The sequence below is a fragment of the Panthera uncia genome, chromosome F2 (assembly GCF_023721935.1).
Source record: "Panthera uncia isolate 11264 chromosome F2, Puncia_PCG_1.0, whole genome shotgun sequence".
NCBI classification, from domain to species: Eukaryota; Metazoa; Chordata; class Mammalia; order Carnivora; family Felidae; genus Panthera; species Panthera uncia.
In genome coordinates this window covers 47,421,685-47,438,642 of record NC_064812.1, presented here as the reverse complement: position 1 = coordinate 47,438,642, position 16,958 = coordinate 47,421,685, and the positions used below count along the sequence as shown (strand labels likewise).

General features: G+C 34.6%; 2 long non-coding RNA genes across 3 annotated transcripts in view; both read left to right on the top strand.

The window, feature by feature from the left end:
• Positions 1-4,558, top strand: part of LOC125924566 (uncharacterized) — an 80,334-nt gene extending 75,776 nt beyond the window's left edge. For both annotated transcript variants that reach the window (XR_007458473.1, XR_007458474.1), the window contains one exon: positions 4,421-4,558. This is a non-coding gene — a long non-coding RNA (uncharacterized LOC125924566). The remainder of the gene's footprint in view (positions 1-4,420) is intronic.
• Positions 4,559-6,989: 2,431 nt separating this feature from the next.
• On the top strand, positions 6,990-13,995 carry LOC125924962 (uncharacterized). The gene is made up of 3 exons (XR_007458636.1): positions 6,990-7,073; positions 9,036-9,200; positions 13,486-13,995. It is a non-coding gene; the product is annotated as an uncharacterized LOC125924962 (long non-coding RNA).
• Positions 13,996-16,958: the final 2,963 nt, after the last annotated feature.

The window sequence follows — 16,958 nt, the reverse complement described above, 5'->3', positions numbered from 1 at the left end:
TTGTTTTTTTATTTTTTATTTTTTAATATATGAAATTTACTGTCAAATTGGTTTCCATACAACACCCAGTGCTCATCCCAAAAGGTGCCCTCCTCAATACCCATCACCCACCCTGCCCTCCCTCCCACCCTGCCCTCCCTCCCACCCCCCATCAACCCTCAATTTGTTCTCAGTTTTTAACAGTCTCTTATGCTTTGGCTCTCTCCCACTCTAACCTCTTTTTTTTTTTTTTTTTTTCCTTCCCCTCCCCCATGGGTTTCTGTAAGGATTATCCTACCTGACGATATGTACTTTTAGTTTTTAAACAGAAAGAATTTTTTAGTTTCCCCCCCCCCCAGTTTAATATTTTACTACATTGTAATTAAAGAATGTAATCTATATGATATTTCTTTTTTTTAGATATAATTAAGGATTCCCTTATGGCTCCCTTTGACTTCATGATTGTTCATGTTTGCCTCTAAAGGAGTGGTTTTGTATTCACTGGGAAGTAAAGCTCTACATATCTATTTCACCCTATCAATTGTGGCTAAAGGTTTTATCTCAGTGACCATTGTATCAACAAATGTCACTGGTAGGCTCAGGCTGATAAAAGCATTAGACACAACCAATGCTTGCATATGGCAACAGTATTTATTTACCTAAGGATTTTAAAATGAGTTGAGTATATTCAGAATATATGACAGAGTAATCTTCAACATTACCTTATACATAGAGGGTTGAATATCCACTGGGGAGATACATAGTCACTGAAGATCATATCTGAGACAAGGAGGACCACATCAGCCCTTGTAGAAACTTAACTCTCCCCTTAGGTCTTTTCTTGTATACATAACTCTGGGCAATTTTGCAACTAACTCATCTAGATCTGATTCATGTCATCAATCACAGAGTTATTCCGTATAAAAGGTAGTCATGCGTATATCCTCAAAAATCTCCTTATATTTCCTGTGTGTTCATGTTTACCAACCTGATACTTGACAGGAGGAGAGAACATTTAGTTGTCAGTGACTGCTCTTCTTGTGAGTTTGGGATGGGTTGGAATGCTCCTAGAGTAGAGAGGCTCTGGTCTTACTGTCAGGTAATCTATCTCCATTTGCCTAATAAACCTAACCCTAACACTGTTATGGACTAATTGTGTTCCCCTCTAAATTCATATGTTGAAGCCCTACCGCCCCCCCCCATTTGATAATATTTGCAGATGAGGCCCTTAAGAGACAATTGGGTTTAGATGAGGTCATGAGGAATCAAGTCCTCATGATGGGATAAGTGCCTTTTTAAAAAGGACCAAAGAGTTTGTGAGAGTGCTCTCTCTCTCTGTCTCTCTCTGTCTCTCTATCTCCACACACACTGAGGAAGGATCATATGATGATATTGCAACCCAAACAAAGACCCCTCAGAGGATACTAATCCTGCTGGCACCTTGATCTTGAACTTCCAGTCTCCAGAAGTGTGGGCATTAAGTTCCTGTTGCCTAAACCACTCTAACATTTGTATTTTGTAGTAGTAGCCAGAGCAGATCAAGATAAACATATTTCTCTTTTCAAGACTTACTTTCCTTGGGGTAAAGCAATGGGAGGGGGTGGGAAGGAACAAAATGATTAGGATGCAACAGCTAGATAAAGTTCTTTTGTTGCCTCCTGTTAGTAAAGGGTTTATTCTGCTGTTTTCCTCCTTCAAGTGGCCATGGAACAGCCAATATATGCCCAAGGTATGATGAGAAGAGTAACAAACAAGATGAATCAAAGTTATCTCTTTGACCTAATGCTCTTTTTATTTTTAGTAAAATTCTAATTTTGGGATAAATTTAGATTTACAGAAAAGTTGCATAAGTTGTACACAAAATTCCTTCTCTTCTATATCCATCCTTCATTCCTAATGTTAACATTTTTTGAAACTATGGTATATTTGTCAAAACTAGAGTACATTACTATGATCTAAACTCCAGCCTTTCTTTGGGTTTCACCAGTTTTTCACTCATGCCTTTTTTCAGTTCCAAGATCCAATTCAGGATGACACATTGCATTTAGACATGACTCTCTTTTAGTTCAAAGAGACCACCTGTTTGGGATCTATGGCCTGAAAGTCCACAGCCTTACAGTGGACCTTTCTACATTTTCCATTTCAAATTTTTCTATACCTTAGCACTCCCCCAAACTGTGGCCCTGTGTGCCTGATTGTACTAATTCCTCTGCCTCAAATACTCTTTCTATTTTTAACACTATTATCCCTTCCAGAACTAGTAAAAAATAATTTATTTTTTGAAGCCTTCCTGAATCTACCCACATCCACCCCAACAGAACTAAATGCTCACTTCACTGAGCTACAGTATACTTCTTTTATACCCTATCATATAATTCAGAGTCTGAATTATACTTTAGATGACTGTAATGTGTCATTCCCTTTTGTTAGACCAGTTTTTCTCAACTGATTTGGTGCTATAGTGATTCTCAAAAGAAAACTTACATGAATCTTTCTCCAACAATGTGTTTTCATACCCCCAAACATACCTAAACTGTGCTATAAAACTAATGTATATATACATTGTAGATAGGTGTGTGTGTGTGTGTGTGTGAATGTGTGTGTACAGGCAGATGCTATAACAATCAATATTTTAGTTTCTGTGCCCTGCATTGAGATATTTTTTTCCAAAGAAATTAAAGCTTTGTAGGAGTAAAACTAGTCATATGGAAACAAGGTGGATGCTGTTAGCGTAATGTCCTAAAGTTTGAGTGACTGAGTCCAAGATCCGTCTTTTACGACTTTTATTACTGGATATTTACTTAAATATTCCAAGCCTCAATTTCCTTATTTACACAATATAGATAATGATAATGATACCTATTTTATAGAGTTGCTTTTTAATTATTTTTGAATTTTTCTATAGGGTTCTTTTAAAGACTGAATAACACAATGTATGTAGGGCTCTTGGCATGTGGTAAGTGCTGTATAAATGCTATGATGATGAGCATAAGGAGGAGGAGAAGGATGGAACGGGAAGAGAGATTTGAAAAGGAACACATTTTGGCCAAAACTCATCTACAGTTACAGAATTCAGGATACAGGTTACCCCTGGAAACCTGGGAGTAGATGTCGTGATCAAGTAGTGCAAAAGTTGGAACATTGGGGGCTGCAAATATTCTGGTTCTTGAACCAAGTGCTGGTTATGTGGGTTTCTCCCACTTCAAAAATTCATCAAGCTGTATAATTATGATTTTGGTACTTTTCTATACGTATGCTGTACTTCAATAAAAATACAATTTTTTAAAAAAGTTCTTGACACTCCCACCATCAACTGCTCTGTGCCTTACACATAATATTTACTGTAGTCAATTAACACTTTTGCATGGCACTGCTCATCAATCTTTAGGCTTTTTAAATTATCTTATACTTAAAAACAGATTGTTTCCATGATTCATTTTGTCAGACTCTGCCTCTTGAAATTTCTTTCTTTCAATTTCTCCAAATACTAACTTAACAGCATCTTTCATTTTCAAATATGCACAGAAGAGTTATAAAATATATTGGTGTCCATCAAAATACTTTAAAAAGTTAAGTCATGGATTTTGGTGAATAGATCATAACATGATTTAAGATGTAGCTGTAAATGAGAGAATTAATAATCTAAGTAATGATCACTTCATGTATTTTTTAAATTAAACTGTATTGTTTGTTGCTTTGACATTAAAAGATTTGAAACATAAAATATACAAATTGTTTTAAGTTTTATTCAGTTGTTGAATTCACGCTGAAATAAATCTCAAATCTCCATTCTGTACATTTTTAGTTCAAATTTCAAACCTAAACTATCTAAAACTCTATTGATGTTATATTAATTAAGCTTCTGCACAACTGAACATTATTTGCTTTTCATTAGCCTTGTATTTCACTAAGGGAAGGACCAATGATAAATGTCCAACTTTTCACTATTGGAGTCAACAAGTAGATGATTTGAGTGAACCAGGCCTCCTGCTTTCTCTTTACTTCCTTTCTCACCCACAGTAGTCCTTAACACACATAGGCACACCCAAAAGAGCAAGCACAAAAGGACAATTATCACATTTCAATTCCACATTCCTCCTCATTTTTGCATATAGATCTACACATATAAAAGGGTCTGCATGCCCACATGCCATATGTTAAGCAATCCTGGCTTGCAGAAATTGTGGAGTGCTTGGTGGAATTTGTAGATGTGCATTTATTTAAAGCTCCACAGGGTTGCATGGCTCTACAAAGTTCCTTGGGATTGCCCTTACATTACCATCACAAGTGAGAATGTAACTACCTCTCTTTGACCTAGCCTACAACTCAATTCCATCCTCAACCTTTTCTGATATTTTAAGATCCATTATTTAGATATTAAGCAGATATATCTGTGTTTCCAACCCCGATATGTTGGCTTCTTATCTATTTCTCTGAGCAGTTCCATCCTCAGGCTCAAGCAGGAATTTATTCTGGTTTAGTGATATTATCCTGCCATCATCCAGCCGGCTCACATCCTCTGCACCATCTGTTTGTGATATATCTTCACTACAGCTTTTGTTACAAGAAGGAAAGTATTTAGCTGGAGTTATTTTTTTTTTCTTTGATAAGCACATTGTTATAACTTCAAAAACCTTGGAGTTACTGTTTATTTGTTACACATTCAAAGATATTAATTTAAAAAAAATCTTCAGTGTCAATGTGGTAAAAGGAATCATCTACCCTTTCTGTTCTAGGTATGTATTTTTCAACAGTAAGCGTTACTACTAAGTTTTAATTAATATTTGTTTTCTTGTCCTTTCCAAGAGTTTAATAACTGTATATAGTCTTTCAAGTCATTGTTACTATAACAGACCTCTTTCTAACTATTAAATTCCATAGGGGAAGGGAAGCTGGATTTGATTCAGTAAAAACTGATGAACTAGTAAGGATGAGAATACCATATTTTATCTCCCCTGGTATAATGATTAAGTAGAGTTCCTTTTCTTTAACATTCTCTCAATTTCCCCAATTCTTCATTTGAGTTAATACACTACCAAATAACAATCAGTTATTTCATTTGTTTGGGACTTCTCCCATTTCATTGAGCCTCATCTTAAATTCCAACCAATCAAATTTTTTCTTCTACCCTGAAAAGAGTGGTGGGGATTCTCATCAACAGGTAATTCCCTCAATTTCCTTTCAATTTTACAAACACACACACACACACACACACACTTAAAATACTGATCCTCAGCTTAAACTTTTTGATAATTTATATAATTAATAGCCTTGGGTATATACATAACGTAGAGCCTTATGGTGGTAAATGTTTAAGAATTGGCTCTTAAGAATAGAAGAAGGAAAAAAAATCTTCTGAATTATAGCATGTTTGGGCTTCCATGGGGTAAATACTCCCACCATGGCTGAATATGCTATTGGGATGTCATTCACAGAGGACAACTTTCTAGGGCAGACAGAATGGAAAGAAGAGTGAAGTGTGCATCTGGAGGGGCAAACAAAACACCTAGCTCACCACATAAAACAATTAATTTTATGAGGTGAAGATAAGAGATTTGGTAGATGAGGCTTTTATTATCCTTTGGATGTGTGTTTTTGTTTAAAGTATTCACATTCAATCACTATGCTGCAAACGTACGTGCCTTCCCTCAGTCTTGTGTGAATAGCGAGATCTTTCCAACAGTTATATATAATTTCTGAGCATAACAAGGAATTTAAAAATTAATTTTATAATTTTATAGCAAATTTGAAAATGTGATTTAAAGTTAAAATATTTCAATTAGTATTTTATTAAAATTTTATTTTAAAATTAATTTGTAATATCTGTAGTATAGTGCAAATTTTAATATATCTCATTTTACAAGTGGTGAACACTATTTTATTTACTTTGAATTAATTATGGAAGACTAAGCATGATTTATTGACAATTTCTAAAAAATAATGAGTTAGATTTGGTGTATGGGCAAAGTAAAGGTATAGTAACGTATGTATTGAAATTAAAATTCATGGTATTGAAAATAGAAAAAAAAACTTTTTTCACTAGCTAATATTTAAAATTAATATATTTTGTAATTCTAAAAATATAAACTAGTTTCATTTTATAATTTTTGTGATTTGATTCTAAATGATGACACAATGCTCTAAGCTGCCTTCTACAAAAACTTTTCATAAAGCAATTACATGGAAGTGCTCTTTTTTCCCAATATGAAAATCAAAACTGCATAAAATTGTTAACACACTTCTCTTCTTAACATTGGCATTTAAAGTACCAGACAGTTTGAGATTCCAATCAACAATTTTGATCAGAAGTATATAAATTTTATTCCTGATTAAGAAAATTTAACTTATTAAATAAGTCATATATTTTTATTCTATGTTTTATTAACTTATTTTTTCAACACCATATTTATACCCAAGATGGATGATGAGGTATGATTTAAAGAGTGACCTCATATGTCTTTATTTTAAGCAATCATATAGAAATACAGAATAAATTAACAATTTCATATTCTCTGTGTCATGGAATAATACTCTAGCTCACATCAGGAAGTTTGAGTTAAAAGTTAAAAAACATATATTTCTAATTATAAATAACACCTGCATAATTATTAAAAATAATATAAAAATCTTAGAAAAGCAGAAAAACTTAAAGCAAATAAATTTATTAACAGATAACCAGTAATCTCAATTTTCCATTTCAATCTCCATTAACATAAACATTCTACTATGTAATTTCTCAGTAATTCTACATTAATATACTCACATGCATACAAATATATGTATATATACATATACATATATACATATATACATTTAAAAAAAATTGTTCAGTGGTGTACATGGCTTTGTGGCCTCTAGCCATATACCGTAAATACTTTACAGTGCTGATGAGAATTTTTCTATAACATGGTTTTTATTTTATATATTGTAGTACATTATATGAGTAAACTAGAATTTGCTTAAGTCATCTTGTTTTTATTTATAAGTAATTCTTATTTTCTTGCTTTTACAGAAAACATTACTAATAAATATTCCTGTTTTTGTCCACATCAATATGCATTTGTTTGGAAAATTTTTCAGAGTATTTGTCACAGGTATTTTAAGACTTTTGATACATATGACAAATTTGCTTGTTAAAAAATATGCCAAGTTGCATTAACATTAGCAGTGTAAGTACCTGTTTTTCTAAACTCTCACCAGCACTGGGCATTACTATTTCACCTCAGCGTTTTTTTTATGCTTATTTATTTATTTTGAGAGTGAGTGAGAGAATGAGAGCAGGAGAGGGACAGGGAGGGAGAGAGAATCCCTAGCAGGCTCTGTGCTGTCAGCATAGAGACTGATGAGGGGCTCGATCTCACAAACTGTGAGATCACGATCTGAGACGAAATCAAAGTAGAATGCTTAACCAATTGAGGGACCCAGCCATCCCTATCTATGCCAGTTTTATCAAAGCTTTAGATTAATGATACTTCTGCATTTCAATTATTTTTGCTTAAGATGAAAATAACATGCAAACATAAACTGGTGGATATAAATTCATGTGTCTACCTACACTCTTACTAACAGGATCATGTATGCTACTATTGATTGGGCAATATAAGAAAATTCTCCTAATCTTGTGACACTTTTTGTTCTGGATTATCTTTTCAAGGATATTTGTATGAGGAATAACTATTATTTAGGGATAGGGGCTTCCTCTGGGGCAGAACGAAGGTTTGTTTGCATTCCAAGATAATAAAGAGATGCTTTGGTTTGTGGCAAAGGTTAAACAGGTTAAACAGGTTTACTTGCAGCCACTTTAAAGGAATGAAGTTTTCTAAGCTCATGATTCCTCAGCTGTGATGCAAATCCCACTGCATGCACACATCCTTCTTGGGTACCCTTCACCCAGACCTCTGGGACTTGAGTGACAATGCAAACATGAAGTTCACGGTGTGTGCTGTGTTGCAACTAATAGTCTCCTTTGTCTCTGTGCCAAGAGTCTTGTGTCTTCCATCAATACCTATGAAACTGGCAGGATCACTTGTTAGCTTATAATTAGGGTAAAATCTTATGCCCTTCAGAGAAGATTTTGACACAGATCTTGACCTGAGTCTTAGGGACAGATTTGTTGGAATGAATACATACTTCTAGAAACACTTTAGGCTACACTGCAATGTTAATCAAACAATTCTGTCTTTCATTGAGTCAGATAGCTTGGCATAGGTAGGGGGAGGAAGTGAAAAAGTAAGAGAGTTAGAGAGGAAAAAGAGAGATACTTCTATGTTTTGTGGCCATAGTTTAATACGTAGTCCTAAATCAGAAAATTTGCAACTTTTAGCCAAGTACAAGAAAATTATTCTGCACTCCCCACCCCCGCACCCCAGAAACAGATGAACCATCTTAATTCCTGTTTTAGAAAGAATACAGATAGAATTTAATCAACTGATCAGTAACTCAGATACTGGACACAAGTGGAAATGGTCATTTTTGAATACGAACCATTGATTTTTATTAAAATGTATTACTTACAATGTATCACTTCTCTAAATTTTAGAGTCATGAATTTGTGTGAGACAAATCACCAGAACGGCTATAAACAGATGTTTAGAAAACCAAACATTAGACATATTGTTCTGGGAAACTGGATTTTTGATCTAAAGTTCGTTCTAGTATACTATAATATTGATAGGATAAAGTAACAGGTGTTTGTTTAGTATTTTAACTGATAAAATCTATTGAAAACTTACTATGGATGAAGCATCAAAGTAAATGTTTCCCCTTTTTTATCTAGAAAGCAAGTAAAGTTCTTAATACTTGCCATACCTATTTTGGTTTACTTATTTATTTTTCTCTGTTCTTTCTTTTTTCTTTTCTTTCTTTCTTTTTTTTATCTTCGCTGTTTGGTGTATTTAAAAAATGCATTGTCAGAAAGCATATTGATAAAATAAATGCTGAATTTTGTTCATCAAACTTACAATCATTTATATTTCCCTAAACAGAAAAATAATTCAGATGATTGCTTACTTCATCAGAGGTGGTTGGCCAGATTCTCATTTCCCTTTGTATTTCAGAGACTTGTCACAAGATGCAGAGTTTCTACTGGCTTCAAAGAAAACGTTTAACATGAAAAACACAAACAGAAATAGAGAAGACTAAGAATTTGCATGTTGTGACTACCTGTTTTGTACTACATTCTGTTTCCAGAATTAACTTAGGAATTGAAAGAACAAATAAAAGTGAGTAGTAGTTTGATTCTTACTGCTATCATTTAATATATTGTATTCTTGTGTTTATCTTTAATATTATAAATTTTCAATATGGCATCAGTTGGCATAGCATCCAGAGAAAGTATTGTACATGATATTGAAAGACATGGGTTCTGGTTTTAGGATGTCAAGGGTATGTATATAGTCTTTTAATCTCTCTGTAGGTGATTTGTAAATGTAAGGGGATAATTTCAGTGGTTATTGACATTTTAGGAAGTCACAGCACTATATGAGAATATGCAAAAAGCAATAGTGGAGTGATGGAACACACAAATACTAACGTTTTGCATGCAAATTGAGAGGGATCACGTGCATCTCTAAATCTATCAACCAATACTAAGAAGTCCTTAATTAGATGATCCTTAAGATTCTATGATCTAAAGTTTAGTTTGACCTAAAAAATCCTTGAAATACTAAATCATCGCTATTAGCGATGATAAAAATGGTTTCTATAACTGGCAATTGTCACTATGGCCAAATGACTAAACATTGCCAAAGGCACATCTAGGATGACAAAAATAAATAATTTATCTTGTTTTGCAAGCATGGTGTAGAGAGCTAAAAGATATGTCATGTGTCCTTGAAAACTCTTCTTCATAATATTAATTTTTTTCAATATTTAGAATTTTTAACTATTTTCCAGAAATTAATAAGAGGACTAAATTTATATTAATGATAAAACAGAAAATTATCTAATATTCATGCTGCATATTGTAGAGATCTCTCTAGAATATGTGCATTATATATCACGGTGGTACTCCTATATTAATCAGACCTTTGGCATTTCCAATATTTCTGAATACACAAAAAGCTAATTTATAAAATATTCTATCAACTAGAAAGCCAATTCAAAAATATTTATTGAGGGCCTACTATGTGTAAGATATTACAATGGGTAGAGCAAAAGATACATATAAATAAAATGGAACTTTTCTCTAAAGGAACTTATACCTTATCAGAAGCAATGAAATAGACATATACACAACTGATTTCCTGAACAGAGGATTTCTGGTAATAGAGGTGTGTTATTTTTTTCTCTTGAAGAGGGATAATTAATTCCATCTGAAGGAACTGAGGAACACTCATGGGCAGCTGGTAAATGATCTGGACCATAAAGGAAGGCTGGGATATTCATTGGCAGAGATGACTCAAAGGAGAATTCCATATGGAGGGGGAGAGTAGCATGAACCAGGAACAGAGATAGGAAATCTCAGAATATTTTCAGGGAATGCTGGGTTGTCCAGCATGTGGTGGAAGCATTAAGTCTAGAAGGTAGAAAGTAAAGAAAAACATGAATGAAATCCATTCATGGCAATGTCATCTGGGTATTTGTGTTTTATTCTTTGCATAATGGGATGCTGCCAAAGGTTCTAAGGAGAACAACAGCATGGGAGCCGTACTTTTAAGTAAGATCACTGCACCAGCCTTCATACTCACATCTTTATGCACCGTGTTTAATGCTTCTGAGACTGTTTTCTCAGTTGTAAAACTGAGCTATTAATCATAACTATTCTATCATAAAGATAAGATTAAAATGATTTAGCATATGTCAAATCCTAACATAAACACAGTATCAATAAATATTATTTCCTCACCTGGAAATTTGTGTGAAAAATTACTGAAGTAAACCATTAACTAGAATTTAACTCAACTATACATAATGAGGAGCCTTTGAATCAAAGAAAATAAATCATTATCACCCTGATCTTTGTGTTCAATAATTTTTTGAAAAATTAGTAACACATAGGTGAAGTACATTTTTTTTCTCCATGATGTATGGTGACTTTTCTCAACAAAACTCTTTTTATAAAAGAGAACATTCTATACTCTGGCTATGCTACGTAGCATTTATGCACAATGTGTTCAACTAGCATGACCATCTGTCTAGATAAATGACTCCAACTTTAGGATATATATATATATATATATATATATTTGCTACAAAATCTGTAATCCAAAGTTTTACATAAAGTTCATTGAAGCAGGGAAATGACAAAATATGAATAATATAAAATAGGTTTTGGAGTTTCTAGGAAAGAAGAATAGTAGTGTACAATTCAGTGATGGTTGTACTGTTTGTACAATAAAAATGTTAGAGCCCATTCTCCATCAGACATGAATGTTCCTTTACATTACAGAATTTACAATAGTATAGCTTTTATACTGTAACAGCAATCCAGCCCAAGGTAGCCAAATAAAGCCTATGTTAGCTATCTACTTTTATAACTAATTACCTTTCAAAGTGTTCATCGGCTCAAGGGAAAACAGGTGCTATCATTTCCCCTCCACAAGTTCACAGAAAAAAGCATATTTGATTCTTTTATCTTTTTGTTTTTAAAAATGTTTTATACTCTTACAACTTTTAATTTTGATGCTTTTAAAAATTGCTGTAGGGACTCCAATCCCTATAGCAAAATTGCTATAGGGAGATTTGGTGTTGCTTGATTATTGATGGTCTTTATGAACCCAACAGTGAAAAGCAAACACATAACCACAACCAAGAATGCACTTAAGTTGTGCACATTTTAATTATCAAAGAACTAACAATAAAGAGAATATACCTTTCAGGAGGCCAGCAAATAAATCTTGTTTCTTCACTATAAAAAGAGTAGCCTAAGGACTCTGCTAAAGTGAGTCTTCCCTCTGCTCCCCTTATCCCATCCCCTTGGTTTATCCCCACATGTAAAAGCGAGGCATTGCACCTACCCAAACGAACCAGAAACCATCTCATATATGCAAACTTACATTGTTGGATGTACCTCACCTGCAATCCAACAATGCACTCGTTGACATGAGTTACCTGCTTTGGCCAATGTACTTCACGAATTAAGAAATGTCATTATCCAAATACCACTTCATTTCTCACTATATGGACAATCTTAAAGGAATAAAAGACAATACCTTTAAGCTACATAAGAGCAGACAAAATTTAAAATACCACACAAAATAAGGAGAGAATAATTTCCATTTTCGCATATGCTTCAAAAGTTTCAGGATTTAAATTGGGGTTCAATTTAAAGGGAAAACATTCTCAAAATTACATCATTTAATCTAACTCTCCAGTCTGGAAACCAGACTTAAAAAATTATATATATATATATATATATATATATATATAATTGTATTTTGCTCATGAGATTTCTGGCATTTTGCCTGCCTCTAGAGTTAGTAATGCACAAGAGAATAATGAATCTTTTCAAAGTTGGCAGTGTAGAGTCCAATACCTGCCAGTGAACAAAAGTCTCTAGTGAAAAATTCCAACCTGGGGGTAAAAGTTCCCAAAAGACAACAGTTCGTTGGCTTTGTTAAACAAGGAAATGGCCATAGGTATAGTTCCTTCTTTTCTTCATCAGCAATTAGCAGGTACTATGAAGTGAGTTTGACATAATCACTGGTACCTTATTATTTATAATTGACAAATTTTACTTATGCTATTTTTGCAAATAAATCCAGTACTAAAACCATAGCTATTTTTGAAAAACATGCCACTGGAGTAACTTAAACAATTAACTGCACTGAAACTATTTCCTTTAGTTTCTTCTAAATTTATAAATTCTCACTTGGTAGGCTTAGGTCATTCCTTTTGTGATATGTAGCAGAGAAATGGATCAAGATGTGAATCATGAAAACAAGGTTGGAACATGGAATCAAGTTCAGATTTCAATCAGAGTGTTAGTGAAAGTATAAATTGGATATCTCTGCTTTCTTCATGTATCAAACCTTTATAGATTTCCATATTCAAAATTGTCTTTGCGGTAGAATGTATGACTTTGTCAAAGAATGATGAGCAGTGTAACTGTGAAGACATTCTTAGTAGCTGTCCATTTTTTTACATTTATTTATTTATTTATTTATTTATTTATTTTGAGAGAGAGAAAACGAGAGGGAGGGACAGAGAGAGAGGAAAAGAAGGAATCCCAAGCAGGCTCTGTGCTGTCAGCACAGGGCCCAATCCCAGGAACTGTGAGGTCATGACCTGAACTGAAATCAAGAGTCAGAGGCTTAACCAACTGAGCCAGCCAGGTGCTGGATTAGTTCACCAGTTTTAAAGGAATTCAGACCACAGTTAATCTCTATGCGGGGGGGTGGGGGAACACATCTATGTGGGAGTTAGGGAGCAGGGAAATTCCTTCTACCCTACAAAAGGGGAATCCCAAACTGAATCTTTCAATGTGCCTGAGAAGTCTTTAGTGACAGAAACAATCTGTAGCAGTCTGAGTGTTACTCTTCCTGAATCCAAATTTCTCTTTCGCAGGTTTTTGTGAATCATTTCCATTTTTAAGAAGATATGGCCAGGCAAATGTCCACATATTTCTCATCTATATTTTGACACTATGTGGATTTCCATCAAGATATAGTTTAGCTTCAAAAATGTGGTTAACTAAGAAATAGCTGGAGGCTGCTTCAATAAATCAGAAAGATCAATTTTAAGAGATATGTGCGTATAATCAAAGCTTGAAATTCACTTCTACAGGAAATCAATAAGCTATTTTAGAAGCATTGAAAAGGGATTTTACACATATATAAATAAAACTGGCATTTGTCATAATATTAAATAGACAAAAGTGACAAGAATTATGTATATTTGAGCTTTATGAAATAAATTTAATATATGCAAGATGGAGACATCTTTCTACATATTTTGAAAAACATTACTTGGTATGTTATGGGGTAAAATCCAGAGAATATATTCTTATGTGTGTTTGTGAGGAGGGGAGTATATTGTGGTCATTAAGAAAAAAATTGGTGAGAGGGTATTGTGGTAAAAAAGAATCCCTTGATATTAAAAAATAATTTAAAATGTATCTTTTTGTGTCCCCTTCTTCATGTCTATTACCTTGCCATTGGGAGGTAGTCACCAATCCAAGAAACAAACATCTATTAACCATCACTCACACAAAACTAACAGTGGATGAGATGGTGGTGACTGGAAGATTATAATTAGGAAAGATATTTCCCAGGGGAGACACAGGTAAAGAAAGGAGGAGGTAGCAATGATATTCGGCTGCTGCGCATTTGTACCAAGACACCCTTTGAATATATCTATTTTTAAAAAAAAATGAAAATTAATACTATTTTCACTAAGTTAAGATGATAGTATTGATCCTAATTCTCCCTATGCCTCAGTCATGTTCTGCTAGACAGACACTATCAAACATCATCACTCTAAATATAGTGCTTTAATTATAGATTAACGTGTTACACCAGTGCCTTCAAATAACATCCTCCACAGGCATCCTAATGTTTAAATAACTGCCTTTGCAGTTAATTGTCTATGTGCCCCGTTATGTCTGTCCTTTAATATCTCCTCTGTGTGTGTGCGTGTTTATGCTACATTATCATTCAACATGTCCATATACTACTTTGGACAGCTTCATTTTGTATCATTTACATCAATGCACATCTTCTCTTTCCTTATATTCTCTGTCTAACATTCAAATATGTTATTAGAGATGAAAGACTGTTGAAATAAAGTATTTTGCTAACAGGAAGATTCCAGGTTAACTTAATACTAGTATCACATACTTCATACTTCCTAATAGCATTTTAAGAAGAAAATTAGTCGAAGATAGTTATGATCATGTCTATTTTATATAAAGGAAACTGAGTCATTGAGGGAAAAAATATGCTATAGCAATCTCAGTTGCAAAGACATGTACAGAAATGTGGGCTACTGGAGCGCCTGTGTGGCTCAGTCAGTTGAGTATCCCACTCTTGATTTCGGCTCAAGTCGTGATGTCATGGTTCATGGGACTGAGCCCTGTATACAGCTTTGAGCTGACAGTGGGAGCCTGCTTGGGATTTTCCCTCTCTCTGCCCCTTCCCCACTCATTCATTCTCTCTCTCTCTCTCTCTCTCACTCTCTCAAAATAAATAAATAAACTTAAAAAGATAAATGTGGGCTACCAGCAAATGATTTCGGCCTAATACTAGTTCAGTTTGTATATTACTGAGAATTGGGACTGGCTACACATATTAGAGAATCTTGATAATGATGGGTTAACTAAATCAGAAGCAGTTTCTTTATCATGTGAGAAGGTGAACAAGGTGAGCTGTGTACCTCACATTGTCAGACCCAGGTCCCTTTCTACTTATATAACCTTGTCCTCTTGATCTAAGAGAGGCTCTAAATCTATTATCCATCTTCCATCCATAGGAAGGAATGATGAAGAGGCAAGAAAACTCCACAAGCTTGCACAGGATATTCCTATTTATATCTCCCTGACCAGAAATTATAGCAGCTTGGCAGGTTGAGAAATGCAGTCTCCATCCTGGGCTGCTATCTGTCCAGTCAAAAATCAGATACTCTATCACCATGAAAGAAGAGGACAAATATTGGGGGGAAAAGTGTGGTCTCTACTACAAGCCAATGTATAGTAAGCACATATAGGAAGGCACATGAATTCTGTGACTACTTAATAAGAATAATTGAAATCCTTTTCTTTTGCATTTTATTTTAATAAGACAGTTATTGCATATTGTATTAATAAGACAGCTTGACCCTATAATTTCTGCAGAGCAATGCTGTAGCTCAAATACCTTTTGGGAGCTACAAGTCATATGTTATTAAAAAATTAAGCTATCTTGCTGGAGAGGATGTGGACAAACAGGAACCCTCTTGCACTGTTGGTGGGAATGCAAACTGGTGCAGCCACTCTGGAGAACAGTGTGGAGGTTCCTCAAAAAATTAAAACTAGATCTACCCTATGACCCAGCAATAGCACTGCTAGGAATTTACCCAAGGGATACAGGCGTGCTGATGCATAGGGGCACTTGTACCGCAATGTTTATAGCGGCACTCTCAACAATAGCCAAATTATGGAAAGAGCCTAAATGTCCATCAACTGATGAATGGATAAAGAAATTGTGGTTTATATACACAATGGAATACTACTTGGTAACGAGAAAGAACAAAATATGGCCTTTTGTAGCAATGTGGATGGAACTGGAGAGTGTTATGCTAAGTGAAATAAGTCATACAGAGAAAGACAGATACCATATGTTTTCACTCTTATGTGGATCCTGAGAAACTTAACAGAAGACCATGGGGGAGGGGAAGGGGGAAAAAAAGTTACAGAGAGGGCAGGGAAGCTCTTAAAGACCATAAGAGACTCTTAAAAACTGAGAACAAGCTGAGGGTTGATGGGGGGTGGGAGGGAGGGGAGGGTGGGTGATGGGCATTGAGGAAAGCACCTGTTGGGATGAGCACTGGGTGTTGTATGCAAACCAATTTGACAATAAATTTCATATTTAAAAAATTAAGCTATCTTTATGTGCTAGAAGAAAGGAGCCTATTGTTTCAGTCATTTTTGTGTGTGGCAAGCAATTCCAGAATGTACTAGCTTAGAATAACAACTGTTTTATTATCTCTTACAATGTTGTGAGCATCCAGTGCTCACCTGGGACTTTCTGCTCCCCATGATGTTAACAGAGGCTACAGTCATTTGGGGATTCAACTGAACTGGTGTGTTGGGATGGTTCACTTAAACAGATGCTAATTAGCTCTGGCTGTCAGCTGGTAGCTAGGCAGGAGCTGTCCATCAGAGACCTGTGCTACCCACTAAGTACTCTTCCCCAAGCTCTGGGCTCCTCCCAGCATGAAGGCTAGGTTCCAAGAGTAAAGAAAGTAAAAGTGCTAGTCTTCTTAATGTCTTGGTTCCAAACTCTTAGAATGTCACTTCTGCCACATTCTTTTGGTTAAAACCAGTCACAAGGTGATCACAGAAT